Below are 15,295 nucleotides of genomic sequence, written 5' to 3' on the forward strand. Positions count from 1 at the left end.
GGGAACTTCCAAACATATTTATGCAAAAGGAGACTTAAACTCTCCATCTTTGTCACTTTCTATCTTTTGCCCAATTGATTTTCAACCTCAATATTATACTGCCTTAACATTTTTATTGCTTCATCCTTAACATTCAGCAAATAGATATAACCGTATCTAATGCAATTGTCGATAAAAGTTATGAGATACTTTTTTTCCACCATGAGATGGTTTTGACTTCATATTACAAAAGTCAGTGTAAATAAACTTTAAGGGATTAAAATTCCTTTCAACGGATTTATAAGAATGCTTAGCATATTTAGATTCAACACAAACTTGACATTTTTATTTATTGCACTCAAAGTTATACAAAAGTTCTAAGTTTATCAATTTTCCTTACAGGTTTTGTAATTGACATGTTCCAAGTGTTCATGTCAAAAACACAAACTTGACATTTTTATTTATTACACTCAAAGTTACACAAAACTTCTAAGTTGATCAATTTTCCTTGCAAGGTCTTGTAATGGACATGTTCCAAGCGTTCGTGTCACAAACCGTTTGACTCAAGCAACTAAGAAAAAATAAAAATATTGAGTTTGAAAAGCTCTCCATGAGGTAGCTTTTCCTCACAAATATTTTGTTCCTACTTCTTATAATTTTGTGTGATAGAATCATTGTTTAGAGTCAACACCTTGTCAAATGTCTTTTTCAGAAGGACTTTTCCATAACTTTCAATTTGATTGTTATAGAACTACCCATGAACATAGTCTCATCGGGTCCAATAAAGACAATATAATCCAAATGCTTCTTTTACAAAACATGACAAATGACTATCCACCAATATTCATATCTATACAAATAGTTTAATTTTAATAGACATATCTTTTCATGAAAAATCACAACATTTTAAGTGACACTTTTTGCATAAACGAACACAATTATTTTGAACAAGTATATATATATAATTTGGTATTTTCATACTAGTCATACCATATACTAGTAAAAAAAAAATCAACCACCACAACATCAAATATATTTCAAAATATTTGTGGGTCTAACACAATACAAAAGTATCATTGAATTTCATATCTTGTGGTCCAAATTTAAATTAGACACTGAGTCTAATTTTATCTTTTGTCATAAGCAAAGAACCCCCACATTTTAAATATGATCTCAAAAATATTTTTCAATTATTTGAAAATAGTTTTTCCACATATTTTTTTCATACTATCATATGAACCTCATTTGGATATATCATTATTCTACAAAAGAATTAAAGTGCTTTAATTCTGTTTGATAATCTTTACATAGTGTCAAAGTTCATTCCATAGAGACACCTATTGCAGGAAAAAATTCACAGACTTTAAGTCACTGGTCTTTTTTTTCTCTATCACAATTAGACATACCACTTAATATTTAGAATACTAACAATAAAGACAAAAACAATTTGTACAATTTGTTTCTATTTAGCAATGATGTTTGTAGAAAACCAAAAGTACAACACTGACTTATTAGGTGAAGTTTTCATATTCTTCAAACCAATTACATAGTCTAATTTATCCAGAGTAGAAAACTACAAAAGTTATAGTCTACAATAATCATACACAATCAAATTTCAAACGGACTACAAGATTACAAAAGTTTTTTTCCCAAATAGAATAAAACATATTCTTAGATTCTCACATAGAAATGCTTTTCTTTTCAAATAGCCTTCCAACTATAACATTTTGACATACTATCTTATCAAACTAAAATCTGCATATCTCATTCTGCAAATTGAAGAATTTTAAAGGCAACACTATTTGCCAAGAAAAAATCATTCAAAAACATATAGTTTGCAGATCTTTTTCCAAAGACACACATGATAAATATCAAAAGAGTTAACTTTTAAAAACTATTTTCTTCTTTGGATAAATTATAAGAAGGTTACTTGGTGTAATCTTTAACCAGAATACCACCAATTTTTCTGGTACATTCTCACTTCCACCTTGCTAAACAAGGCACCGAATTCTGAAGAAGTAGTGCATTAATCTTGTACTTCCATGTTATATTTTCCTCAATCAGTAGTATACAAGAAATAGTATAATAATTTCCTTAAGATTGTTGTTCATCCTGTATTCCTAAGACACTTAGAACAAAAACTTTGAAGAACTTGGTAAGAAACAACAAAGTTTAAAGAGTGTTTTCAAAACTAGAAAATTAAAACCAGTAGAGAAAAAAAAATCAGAAACATATTAGAAATAATATACAAAATATTTTTCTCAAAGAAGATAATTGAGCCCACTGAATGCACCGTGTCCCCTTAAGGAAATTATTCCCCTCAAATACCCGAGGTTAATGAAATATATCCTCCCAGGATAAAACGATCTTACTCACCGGTGTATCGGTACCTAAAATCACAGTGATCGAACTACTCAATGATAGTAAAGCACACTTAGAATACTAGATTTAGTAGTAGTATAAGAAGTGTAGAATATTGGTTCTCTTAAAATGAGAGGAAATCACTCTATTTATAGACAATAAAGGGTAGTCTGAATAGGTTCTTATTGTGCCTTACCAGAAAGGTCACAACCCTTTGGAAAAGTCACAATCTTTCGAAAAGGTCACAACCTTTTAATAAAGTTACAACTTTTCATAAAAGTCACAACTCTTCGTAAAATTCGCAACTCTTCATAACAGTCGCAACTTTAATAAAAGTCGCAACTTTTCACAAAATTCGCAACTCTTCATAAAAGTCGCAACTCTTCATTTTCCATTCACATCTTTTAAAACCCAACAGATCTTACCTAAGAAAGGCTGTATAGAATGGAGATATGCCACGATGATAAATTCCAGCTATGTGGGGATGTACCAGAAACAATGAATCATATATATTTTGAGTGTCCATTCTAAAAGAGATGCATACTCGCAATACTTTAGTGTCTTGGAAAAGGGACGAGACAACTGGATTACAGAGGAATATAAACAAGGCTGGATAGATTCACAAGAGAAAGAGGCTACAGAGACCTGGTACTGGCAGGCAACATGATTAGGAGTAGTGGTCTACCAGATATGGAAGGTGTGTAACTCTTCCCTATGGGAGAAAGCATCCCACCACCATGGAGGATTATGGAATAAGCTATGCGAGAATGCAGGCTACGTAAAACCACTTTCTTTTTAAAAAAAGTTGTTTGGTATCCACATTGGAGCCTAATTAATTACTTGCCTCAAGTAGCTACCAGATTCGTGAGTAACACTCTTACTAAAGATTTTTCTATACCCAAGGCTCGAAACTAGGGCTTCTTGCTAAGGGAGAAACTGTACCATCTAGTGCACCCCATTCTTAAGGTTGTTTCCCCATCCATCCCTATCAGGGGAGATGCCAACCAACTCCCCTGTTTACGAACACAAACCTCAGGTTAATGGATGAGCGATTATATATTTTGTGCTAATTAATGGTTGGCTTCAAAAAATTATGTTTTAATTCAATTTAATTAATGCAAGCTGCATATTTATGTTTTTAAACCGCTTCATTTGGAGACAATCTTAAATCTATGACTTGTACATTATCTAGAAATATGACTTATACCTCCTGAATGTGATTGCAACATGGTTCAAACCCAAAATTGATGCATGAAATTGCATTGATTAGCTAGAAATACTCATGAATGAAATAATATTATAGAATTATTGTAAAATAGGTGCAAGCTCGAAATTACAGTGTCCAATAAGTGCAAGTTCAAATTTTCCTAACTTCCTAAGGAAATAATTGCACTAATAGAAGTTGTTGAAAAAGCTGACAAATTCTTCTTCAAATTTGAGGTATCAGTAGAACAACTGTTGCATTCCTTATGCTCTGGCACTATAACCAGTTTCTCCAGATTTATTTCATGCTCAAGTAAGAACTTCAAGAATTAATCGAGCTTTGTTGCATCAGATGTATCCGTATGACTACAGAATGGCATAACCTTGACATTCTTCAAATTCTGTAACACAACGTGCACAAAATGGTAATGGGTCAAAATGTTCATGAGAAGTGTTTCAAGGGAAAATAATGACCGTCTCTAAAGCATCTTTAAGCTATTCACGCAATCATCAATATGATGAATCTTTCAAGCGAGACGGATTCAAAGTCAAACCCCACAAGATATTCGAAGTCATAAGCCAACCACCATTTAGAAAAACTAACGAAACATTCTTTGTTTCAAAACAGGTATAAAACAAAATCGTGCAAGTAATTCGCGAGAGACAAACACAATGAATGTAAGTTCTTGAATCCCCTTTCTCCTATAATATGCACAACAAAAATAATAACAATAAAAAAGGATTATTTAACTTAATAATCTGGGGCAGTTTATTTTATTTTTATATTTCTTGTTTATTTTTTTTATGATTGGAAAATGTACAAAATTAAAAATAAAATAAAATAAATGATATTAAATAATAATAATAATAATAAAATAGTAATAATAATATAAGTAAAAAATAAAAAAAATATAATACCTATTTTATTTTTCATGTCTTCATAGAGCACAATAACCCCTAGTTACATATATGGCACAATAACCTCTATTTTTCATGTCTTCACAGGGCACAATAACCCCTAGTTGCATATAGGGCACAATAACCACTGTTTTATTTTTCATGTCTTCACAGGGCACGATAACCCCTGGTTGCATATAGGGCACAATAACCCCTATTTTATTTTTCATGTCTTCACAGGGACAATAACCCCTGGGTGCATATAGGATACAATAACCACTATTTTATTTTTCATGTCTTCACAGGGCACGATAACCCCTGGTTGCATATAAGGCAGAATAACCCCTATTTTATTTTTCATGTTTTCACAGGACACAATAATCCCTAGTTGCATTTAGAGCACAATAACCCCTATTTTATTTTTTCATATCTTCACAGGGCACAATAACCCTTGGTTGCATATAGGGCACAATAACCCTTGGTTGCATATAGGGCACTATAACCCCAATTTTTTTTTCATGTCTTCACAGGGCACAATAACCCCTGGTTGCATATAGGGCACAATAACCCCTATTTTATTTTTTTCATGTCTTCACAGGGCACAATAACCCCTGGTTGCATAAAGGACACAATAACTCCTATTTTATTTTTCATGTCTTCACAGGGCACAATAACTCCTGGTTGCATTTAGGGCACAATAACCTCTATTTTATTGTTCATATCTTCATAGGACACAGTAACCCTTGGTTGTAGTGGGGCATAATAACCTCTATTTTATTTTCATGTCTTCACAGGGCACAATAACCCCTGGTTGCATTTTGAGCACAAATCTCCCTTTATTTTATTTTATAAAAATATATTATTATTATTATGCCTAGTATAGACTTTTATAGCTTTCAATATTAATTGCATCTAAAGAGCATAAACCAATAATAATAAAAATGTATGATACATCTTTTATTTTTATTTTTATATTATTTTTAAAGCAAGAAACGTCTTCGGTTCCGTTTTCCTAAGCATTCGTAAATTCTCAAAAATATTCACAACATGCATCACAGATTGAAATTACATAATAATAATTAAGAGGATATATGAATATTATTTAGAGATTTATGGTAAAAAAAACAAATAATGAATAATTAGGAAAACTAATTTTAAAATAAAAGGCGAGAAAGCATAAGAAAAGAAAAAAAAAAGAATAAACGTGAACAGAAAAGAATAATAAAAAAAGAAGAGAAAATAAGGCGTAACAGACAAAAAAAAATTAAACCAAAAAGTAAGAAGAAAAAATAAAGAAACAGAATGTTAAGAACACAAAATGTAAGACAAAAAAATGATTAAAAAATAAATTTTAAAAAAGAAGAAGAAGAGCAACAGAACGTTAAAAAAAAAAAAAAAGAAGGAAAACTTGTAGCAAAAAAAAAAAAAAAAAAAAAAAATCCTAAACAAAAAATTTTAATTCCTATTTTAAATCTAAAAAAACATACAATCCTAATTTAACTTGAACTCTAAAAATCTCTTTCCCACACAAATTCTAATTCCTAGTAACTAGATACCAATATATAATCTACCCATAATAACTTTAAAAAAAATAATACAAATACAAGAAGAAAAGTAAAAAAAAGGAACAAGAAAATACGGATGTTTCAAGTTTCAAATTAATGGACACACACACCGAAAAAATAAGACAATTTTAAATAGATTTAAAATAAATAAGACAGTTTTAAATAGGTTTAAAATAAATCAGAGAATGAGGGTAAATAAAATTTTTATTATTAAGATAATAATATAATATCCAAAAATTAATTTAAGTCATATATAGTCAATAAAGCGACCGTGCTAGAACCACGGGACTCGAGGGGTGCCTAACACCTTCCCCTCGGTCAACAGGATCCCTTACCCGAATTTCTGGTTCGCAGATCAATAAAATAAATAGTCAAATTTCCTTTTGATTAGGGATTTAAATAAGGTGACTTGGAACACCAAAACTCAATTTCAAGTGGCGACTCTAAATAATAAAATAATCCCTTTTCAAAATGTCACTTTAATTGGAAAAACTCTATCTTTCAAAACATACATTAAATTTTGAGGAAAAATAAGGGTGTGACACATGCAATAACTTAAGAGATAATAACTTAGCCAAAATGACAACTCAAGTCTTAATGTATACAACTGAAAACGAAAAGACTAAAGAACTATAACTACTCGTCTATGAAGCCTCTAAAACAAAGAGGGATGTCAGGAAAAGACCCCCGATCATCCTAACAACTAAAGTAATAAATCAAATGATAAAAAAGGGTCCTCCGGATAGCAATGAGGCTTACCAACTGACTCTCAGTGCTCAACTGGATAAACGAGGCGCTGGATGCTGATCCTGGTTAAAATGATGCAGACCAAATGACATCAGTACATTGAATGTACAAGTATGTGAGGGGAATACTAAACAAGACATAGGTTTGAAAGGAACAGTTACCTTGGATTTACTCAACTCAAATGCAATGTAAAACAACAATAATAGTGCAGTTATACAAAGCATTTAAAACAGGAGGTAACAACTCAATTTGTTAAAGAAATGCAATAACAACTCAGTTTACATATAAAGTAATATAATATTGTGGGAGTTTCAGTAACCGACAACCACCACTATGGGCCTAAGTGATGATACAACGTCTTGCCTATGTTGCCTGAACTGTCCTATACTTTGCCATCATATAGAACGGCTTAACTAAGTGTGGATTCACTAGTATATGCTAAAAAACATTAAGGAATCATCTAAAAAGTATAATCCTTTTCTACCCATGATGGCTACATGGTTTATGGAGACTTGAGTTATTATGAACTCGCGTCCCCATATTGATGCTCAATACTACTCCCAAAATATACTCAGCTCATATGTTTTAAAAACATAACTATTTCTTTGGTTTGAGATAATTACTGAAAACTTAGCTTAAAAACTCTATTGGAAATCGGTGTTTCCTTTCTTGCTCAAATGTGAAAATATTTTAACTCTTGGAAATACTTAGTTCCCAAATGAACTTTACTCTTACTCTTTACTCAACTTAAAGCTTAAGTCTTAAAACAAAGTGAAAACGTTTGTGAAAAACTTTTGGAAAACTCTATGAACTTCTCTTGACTTATTAACCTCTTGACTTGACTCTTAACTTTCCTTGAATTGAATTATGAATTCAAGGTTCATGATCTCATGTTTTTGGATGATTTCATAATGTTTAGATGTACCTTAGAGTACAGAAATCGACTAGTATGGAAAGAAAGGGCAAAAGGTGGAAGACCTGGCGTCCCTGGCGCTCTGAGAGGCGCGTTGTGCCAGCCCTTGAATTTCAGGGACTGGGTTGGGGCACTCTGGCTGGCACGGCGCCTCAGAGCCCAAATTTCAGAGACCCTTTTGGGGCGCTCTGGCTGGGGAGGCGCCCCAGGCCCCTGCCCGTGTGCACTCCGACTTTTCTTCTTTGTTTTTCAACTCTAAACCCCCTATTTCAACTTGGCGCTTTCCCCAAACACTTAGAATCAACTATACCATCAATATATGTAAGATGCTACTCGAAAACACACCTAAAATCATGAATCAAACTCAAGAAACTTCAACAACAAGAACCCACAAAATTTCAAATGAATTATCATCAAGAACCTATAAGATTTGCTTTCAAGACATTACAACTTCATTGAATTGAATCATGATTGGCGCGTGGGTGAACTAACCCAACGCTATGTCATCTCACATACCTCGTAGGGATCCACCCTTGGCGAAATCCACACGCAATTCTCCAAGAAATCGAGGAATCCTTGCTTCTTCTCCTCTTTTCTCCTTTTCTTTTCTCTTCTCTCAAAACCCTAACTCTTTTTCAAAGGCGTAACCTGACTAAGTTCAGTTTAGACCCCAACTAATTACCAAAAAACGAAACTAAATTAAGGGAAAAGGGTAAAAAAATGCCCTTAAACTATGCGAAAGGAACAAAAATGCCCTCCGTTTATAGTTTGGTCCAAAAATGCCCTTGCCGTCAATACTTTGGTCCAAAAATGCCCTTATGTTATTTGATGAGTCATAAATCTTCATTTTCAAAATAAAATATCTTATTTATTTTCTTTTTTAATACATTCTTTTTCTAATAATATTTTTTTAAATTAGCAAATATTTATCTTACTTCAATTCAGAAAAAAATAAAAAATGAAAATATTTCTTATTTTATTATAATTATTTTTTATGACAGATATACTATGATCTTATATATATGGCATATATTATTTGTCGAAAGGGTAAATGAAGTTATTCTATTTTAATTTATAAAATGACATTAAGAAGAAAAAAAAATTCCTACAATTTTATTTGTTAAAGTGATTTTAAAAGAAAGAAAACAAGAACAATGTTGTTTAATAATATGTTAATTAGGAAGAATATATGTTTAAAAATAAAAAAAATAATATATTTATTTGAAAAAGGGCATTTTTTGACCATTTAGTAACTATAGGAGCATTTCTAGACCAAAGTATTGACTGCAAGGGTATTTTTGAACCAAAGTATTGACGGCAAGGGCATTCTTGAGCCAAACTATAAACAGAGGGAATTTTTGTTCCTTTCACATAGTTTAAGGGAATTTTTGATCCTTTTCCCTTAAATTAATAGGGTATGGAATAGACCATAATGCCCTTCTAAAATCTGGATTAGACTTTCCTTATTTGAACAGCCCAACTTAAAATGGGCATATCTCAGTCATACGAACTCGGAATCGTGCAAACTTGGAGGTGTTGGAAAGATAATTCCAAGATATTTCCTACGGTCTCTAGAAGCACACCTAACTCATCCTGATCTAGGAGTTATGGTGGAAGTTAACCAAAAACTCAAACATAACTTAACAAATTTCCAGATTTTTCATTCTTTCCTAAAATGACTCTTTCCAATTCTAACTATTTTTAGTTCTTTCAAATAGCGAGATGTTACACGACTTAACGACACTAAAGTAAATTAGAATTTGTTTGTGCAGAATAGGAAGAATTACAAAAAAATTGTTATTGAAAAATAAGAGGAAACCCTCTATTTATAGACAACAATGGGTAGTGTAAACATGTACGTATTGTGCCTTATCGGAAAGGTCACAATCCCTTGGAAAAGTCACAACTTTTTTGAAAAATTACAACTCTTCATTAAAGTTACAATTCTTCAGTTTCCATTCACACATTTTTAAACCCAACAACTCACAATTTTCATGCTACTTTTCTTTTGTTGAGAAACAACACAGGGCTAAGAAGGAGGGAAAATTATCAGACATCAATACTAAGAATAAGTTTATTTGTAATTAGAATTGCCATAGACAATTTGTGTTTTTTTTTAATGTCCAACTAACAAAGTTAATTCTATCGCAATATCACATGACACTGTTTTTTAATGTGATTATATATGATATTTTTAAGTTTATGACTCGTACATCATCTAGAAATATTTAAACACTGACGATAGAAAACAAAACTAGTGAAATTACTTAGTCAAACAAACAAATTACAAGCAATATCCGAATTATAGTCAGATCCCAATCTTGTGTCTTTATAATCGTAAGAGAGTTTCATACTTAACTATAAGAAATATTTTGGGTAACTGGTCCTAAGGAAATAATTGCACTATTAGAAGTTGTTGGAAAAAGTAACAAGCACTTGATCAGTTGTGAGAGATTAGTACAACAATTGTTGCATCCCTTATGCTTTGACACTAACCAATTTCTCCAGATTTATTGCATGCTCAAGTAAGAACTTCAAAAATTGATCGAGCTTTGTTGTACCAGATTTACACGTATTACCACTACAAAATGACATAACCATACGTAGGACTTATCAATGGAACCATATGTAGATCAACTCCCAATACTCCTCTTTTCGAGCCATTATATGGTCCTTGCTTTGTTGTTGAATATTCTTGAAGTTGAGATCAGGGAGAGTGTCATGTACACTGATTTTGCAGATAAGTTGCAGTTAGAGATTGAGAGAAGATATGGTTAGGCAAATGGGACTCTAGTCCATCAGATTAGGAAAGAATTGCTTCCATTACCCAATGGTCTTCAAATATTTCATCCTATTTTTCCAAATTATGGAATGAACTTTCATATTCACTTAGCTGACCTGATTGCACCCAAAGGAGAGACTATTTTTTTTTTTGTGCTAATTAATGGCTTGCACACAACATAATTTTAAAAACATTTTTTATTCTGATTCAATCACCTTTCAAAAGATTAAGTTTTAATTTAATTTAATTTAAAGTAATGCAAACTGCATATTTACGTTTTTAACCACTTGATTTGGATACAATCTTAATTAAATAACAAATTACAAGAAATATCTGAATCATAGTCACATCCCAATCTTGTGTCTTTATAATCACAAAAGAGTTTCAAACATAACTATATATCAAAAACATTTTTGGTAACTGGTCCTAAGGAAATAATTGGATTAATAGAAGTTCTTGGAAAATGTAACAAACTCTTCATCAGTTGTGAGATATTAGTAGAACAACTGTTGCATCCCTTGTGCTTTGGAACTATAACCATTTTCTCCAGATTTATTGCGTGCTCAAGTAAGAACTTCAAGAATTAATTGAGCTGTGTTGTCTCAGGTTTACAGATACAAATACAAAATGGCATACCCTTGACATTCTTCAAATTCTGTAAGGAAACTTTGAATATGTTTTCTTCAAAACGTGCGGTAGTCATATTCCAACAAATCAATGATTTCTTCATGTTGAAGAAATGGGTACTCCTATAGATACCCAAGAAGCACAAAGCATGTTAGGTGGTAAGCTTAACAAATATAGTAATGAAGTTGAATTACACACATAAAAAATAAAATGCAACAACCTTTAAGCATCATATTAGCATATCAGGAAATATCATCAAATTTTTCAAATTAGTAGTCAACCTAAAGAGGTTGATTAGTATGGCGAAGGAAAGTTTTGAAATACAAGAACTTATTGTCAACCATTTGCATTCTATCAACAATAAGGAGACGTCTTCCTCACCCAACACCAAAAAAGAAATCACCTAAACAGAAGAATGAGGCAGAATACAAGGTAAGTACATTGAGTTACATGGCTTAGAAATTAACATCATGAACTTATTGCTTAAATTTCCACCCCTAGCTAGCCCAAGAAAGAATGTTATAAATCAAACATACTTCGTAAAGTAGACACAAAATAATTTTAGATTCTTCATAGCTTTAGAAAAATTCCTAATGTTACTGGTTAGTGCTAATCAAAAGAATTAGCAATGGTTGTACCATTCTTTTGATTTCTTGTTCGTCTCTTTTACGTTTACTCTCTAACTCAGTATAAACTTCGGAGCTCTATTGATTTTCTATTCTTGTAAGAACTTGTAGCTTCCATCTTAAATCAATGAAGGAACCATTATTTTACCTCGCGCACTAGTTCAAAACTATATGAGTAAATCAAGAGATAATTAATCAGGTTCACAATCATTACCCCCATCCTACAACCTAATGGTGTTTGTGTAATATTTAGAAACTTGTAAGAAAAAACAGAGTTTAGAGGAAGAAGATCTTTTCATTCAATTTTTAAAAGTGTAGTTCTACATCAATATAGTATTTATAGTAGGCTGAGTAGAACTAACTACTTGTTATAAGAGTAACTAACTTAACAACCTCAGCTCCTAACTACTTAACCGCTTTCAAGAAGCACTACAGCTGACCATTAACAACTGTAACTTTTCATGCAAAAAAGAGGATTCAATATTAATAGAAGAGACAAAAATAAGGAGCTTAATTCACAATAAACATAAAAATTAAAGACATGAGACATTTGAGACTGATAACTGACCTTGATAAACCAGGATGAAAGTATTAGCTCATTAGCATAACGAACGCTTACAAGAAGATCTTTCAGTATGTTCTCATCCATTGAATCAAATTCATCACTAGAGAGATCAAGTTTGGCATGGTTCAAAGATGACAAGTCCTTGAGCTCAATTTCCGTATTATCAAAATTCCCAGAAATTGTTAAATGTTCAACATATGAAGCAACAACTTCAAAGTAACAATCACCTTCGAATGAATACCAATCTTCGACAGGATGATAATGATCAATAAATTGCAGTCTCTTACATCTTGGAGAAGTCATGTTCAAATGATTAAAACCACAAAATCTATGTAGATTCAAGGATTCCAATTGAGGACAGTTTGAAATTATTTGTTTTATGTGTTCATCCCAGATAAACAAACTTCCTAGTGTTAAACTCTTCAGAGATTTCCAATTTAGTACATGATCGTCTAATATTCTGCAATTCTCACATTTGAGTTTTACAATCGATGAACTACTACAGAAAACTTCTGGTAGACTATAGGGTTGGTCACTCTCAATCGCATCATTAGTATAACCTATTTTCAGGCATAGATCCTCCACTTTCGTATTCACAGCAAATTCAAGCCACTTTTCAATTTTGGGAAAATAAGACACACCATCATCAGATTTGAACACAAAGTTTAGATTGAACTTATTAATGCTAGAGCAGCTAAGGAGAGGTAGTACATTATCTGTTAAGAAAATGAATTTGTGTACAATCAAGCCATCTGAATGACAATACTTCTTGTTGTCATAAACAAGGTTGTCAATAGAAGTCCAGAAGTATTGCCAATGTTTAGAGAGAATAGTTGTTCTGAAGGCATCTGTTATGGATAATCGAGAAAGAATTTGAACAATAAGAGCGTCAGGTGGCTGACTTATTCTATCAATGAGGCTAGTTTCTTCACATTCTATCTCGATCTTCTCTTTTTTCTCAAATGAGTTTTCAATAAGCCAACTTTCAGGGTTTCCATCATCACCACAACTGCTAGGGAATTGGCCTTTCTCACTCATGGTTGACATGCTGCTTTTTCTTTTGTTGAGAAACAACAAAGCGCTAATAACTGAAAAGGGGGGAAATTATCGTAAATTAATATTGAGAATAATTATTGCTAAAAATTAATTTATCATATTTTTAGTCCATCTATAGAAAGAATAATGTTGATCACATTAGCAAAGTAACATTCTGGACCTTTTGGCAAAAAAGCATCTTCATGATAAGCTTACTTGTAACTAGCTCTAGACAATTAATTTTGTTTAGTTTTTCTTTAATTTCCAACTAACAAAGTTATATCTGATGACACTGTTTTTTAATCTAATGGTCTGTGATACTTATATATATATATTTTTTTTAAATTCTTAAAAATATAAGGGTCTGGAGAGGGAAAATGAAAGAGCAGATTACAAGGTAAGGGACAGAACTCTCACCAATGTAATATATCTGATTGTATTTTATGGTAAACTTTTGTTATGATGCAACGAAACAACATGTTTTGTCCGCTCCTATTTTTATGTTTTACGAAAATTAGTCTTGAAATTTGTTTTTAAAAGGGTGTGTCTTAAGCAAAGGCAAGGATTGAATGTTCAAGTGGGTCCTACTGATTTCAATTGAATTAGAATGAAATTAAAACAATTCAAACCATCATTAATCTGTCAATTGAACCTCTGTTTAGCTAATGGACAAAGAAGTCAATTTTTTTAACATATAGACATGAATTAATGGCTAACCTTCAAAGTTTTTTATTCTTTTGTTAATTTTCTTAGATATATTCACATTATAATAAAGTGGATAACAAAGTCAAAAGCTTAACACAATCAGTTATTAGGAATATCCAAAGGATAAGCCCACAAAAAAATAATAATTGATTTATAGATCCATAAAAATTCTAACAAATGGAGAAGAATAATAACCACATTGAATAAACAAAGAGAAACACAAGAAAAATAGAACTAACCTTATTACTGAACATAAACTAAGCGGCGAGAGCGAGAAAGAAGCCGAAGAGATGAATAAAGTGAGAAGAGTAGGTAGGTTTTATAAAAATGTGGTGAAGTCAAGAATAAAATGATAGCACGTGTAAATGTTACAACACTTTTAAGTTACTAAAATTCAATAGAAATCATCAAAATACCCCTTACCCCATCAATCAATCGTAGCTCAGGGCATGCCTACGGGCTATGGGCCAATACTAACTCTTTATCAGGGGACAACTAATAAAACTACGACCCCTTCTCAAAGAACCCTTAAAACTTTATTAAGTGAAATGATTTAACAAGGATAAATCGATACAAGTTATGACAACCTTCACACGAGGAAAAATAAGGCTTTCGTTAAGATAATTCACACATACAATAGAACAAGGAAAGCAATCAACGTCATACTACTTTAGGACTCTTCCTGCGATCTCTTTTCTTTTGAGAAGATACTAGAGCGAAATAATCAACCGATTGATATTGGATGACCTAATTCAATGTATCATTTCTAGATCTAATAAAATTCAACAAATGGAGAATAATAATACCCACATTGGATAAACAAAGAGAAAAATAGGAAGAGTAGAACTAACCTTATTACAGAACATAAACCAAGCGGAGAGAGCAAGAAATAAGCTAAATAGATGAATAAAGGGTGAAGAGTAAGTAGGTATTATAAAAATGTGGTAAAGTCAAGAATAAAAATATAGCACGTGTAAACGTTACAACACTCTTAAGCTGATAAAATTCAATATAAATCAACAAATTTCCCCTTACCCCATCAATCAATCTTACCTCTGGCATGCTTACAAGCTACGATTAATACTGACTCTTTATCAAGGGACAACTAATAAAACTAATACGATCCCTTCTCAAAGATTCCTTAAGACTCTATTAAGTGAAATTATTTAACGACGGATAGATCGATACAAGTTATAACAACCCTACCACGATAATAAATGCCAACTATGTGGGGATCGATGCACCAGAAACAATGAAGCATATTTATTTTGAGTGTCCATTCTCAAAAAG

At 31.9% G+C, this 15,295-nt stretch overlaps 2 pseudogenes; both read right to left on the reverse strand.

The window, feature by feature from the left end:
• Window positions 1-3,271: 3,271 nt before the first annotated feature.
• On the reverse strand, window positions 3,272-3,367 carry LOC125840920 (U6atac minor spliceosomal RNA; annotated as a pseudogene).
• A 7,474-nt stretch (window positions 3,368-10,841) lies between these two features.
• LOC125840860 (putative F-box protein At1g49610) lies at window positions 10,842-13,303 on the reverse strand (annotated as a pseudogene).
• Window positions 13,304-15,295: the final 1,992 nt, after the last annotated feature.

Source organism: Solanum verrucosum, unplaced genomic scaffold, assembly GCF_900185275.1.
Source record: "Solanum verrucosum unplaced genomic scaffold, falcon-dt-bn FXZP01000194.1, whole genome shotgun sequence".
NCBI lineage: Eukaryota > Viridiplantae > Streptophyta > Magnoliopsida > Solanales > Solanaceae > Solanum > Solanum verrucosum.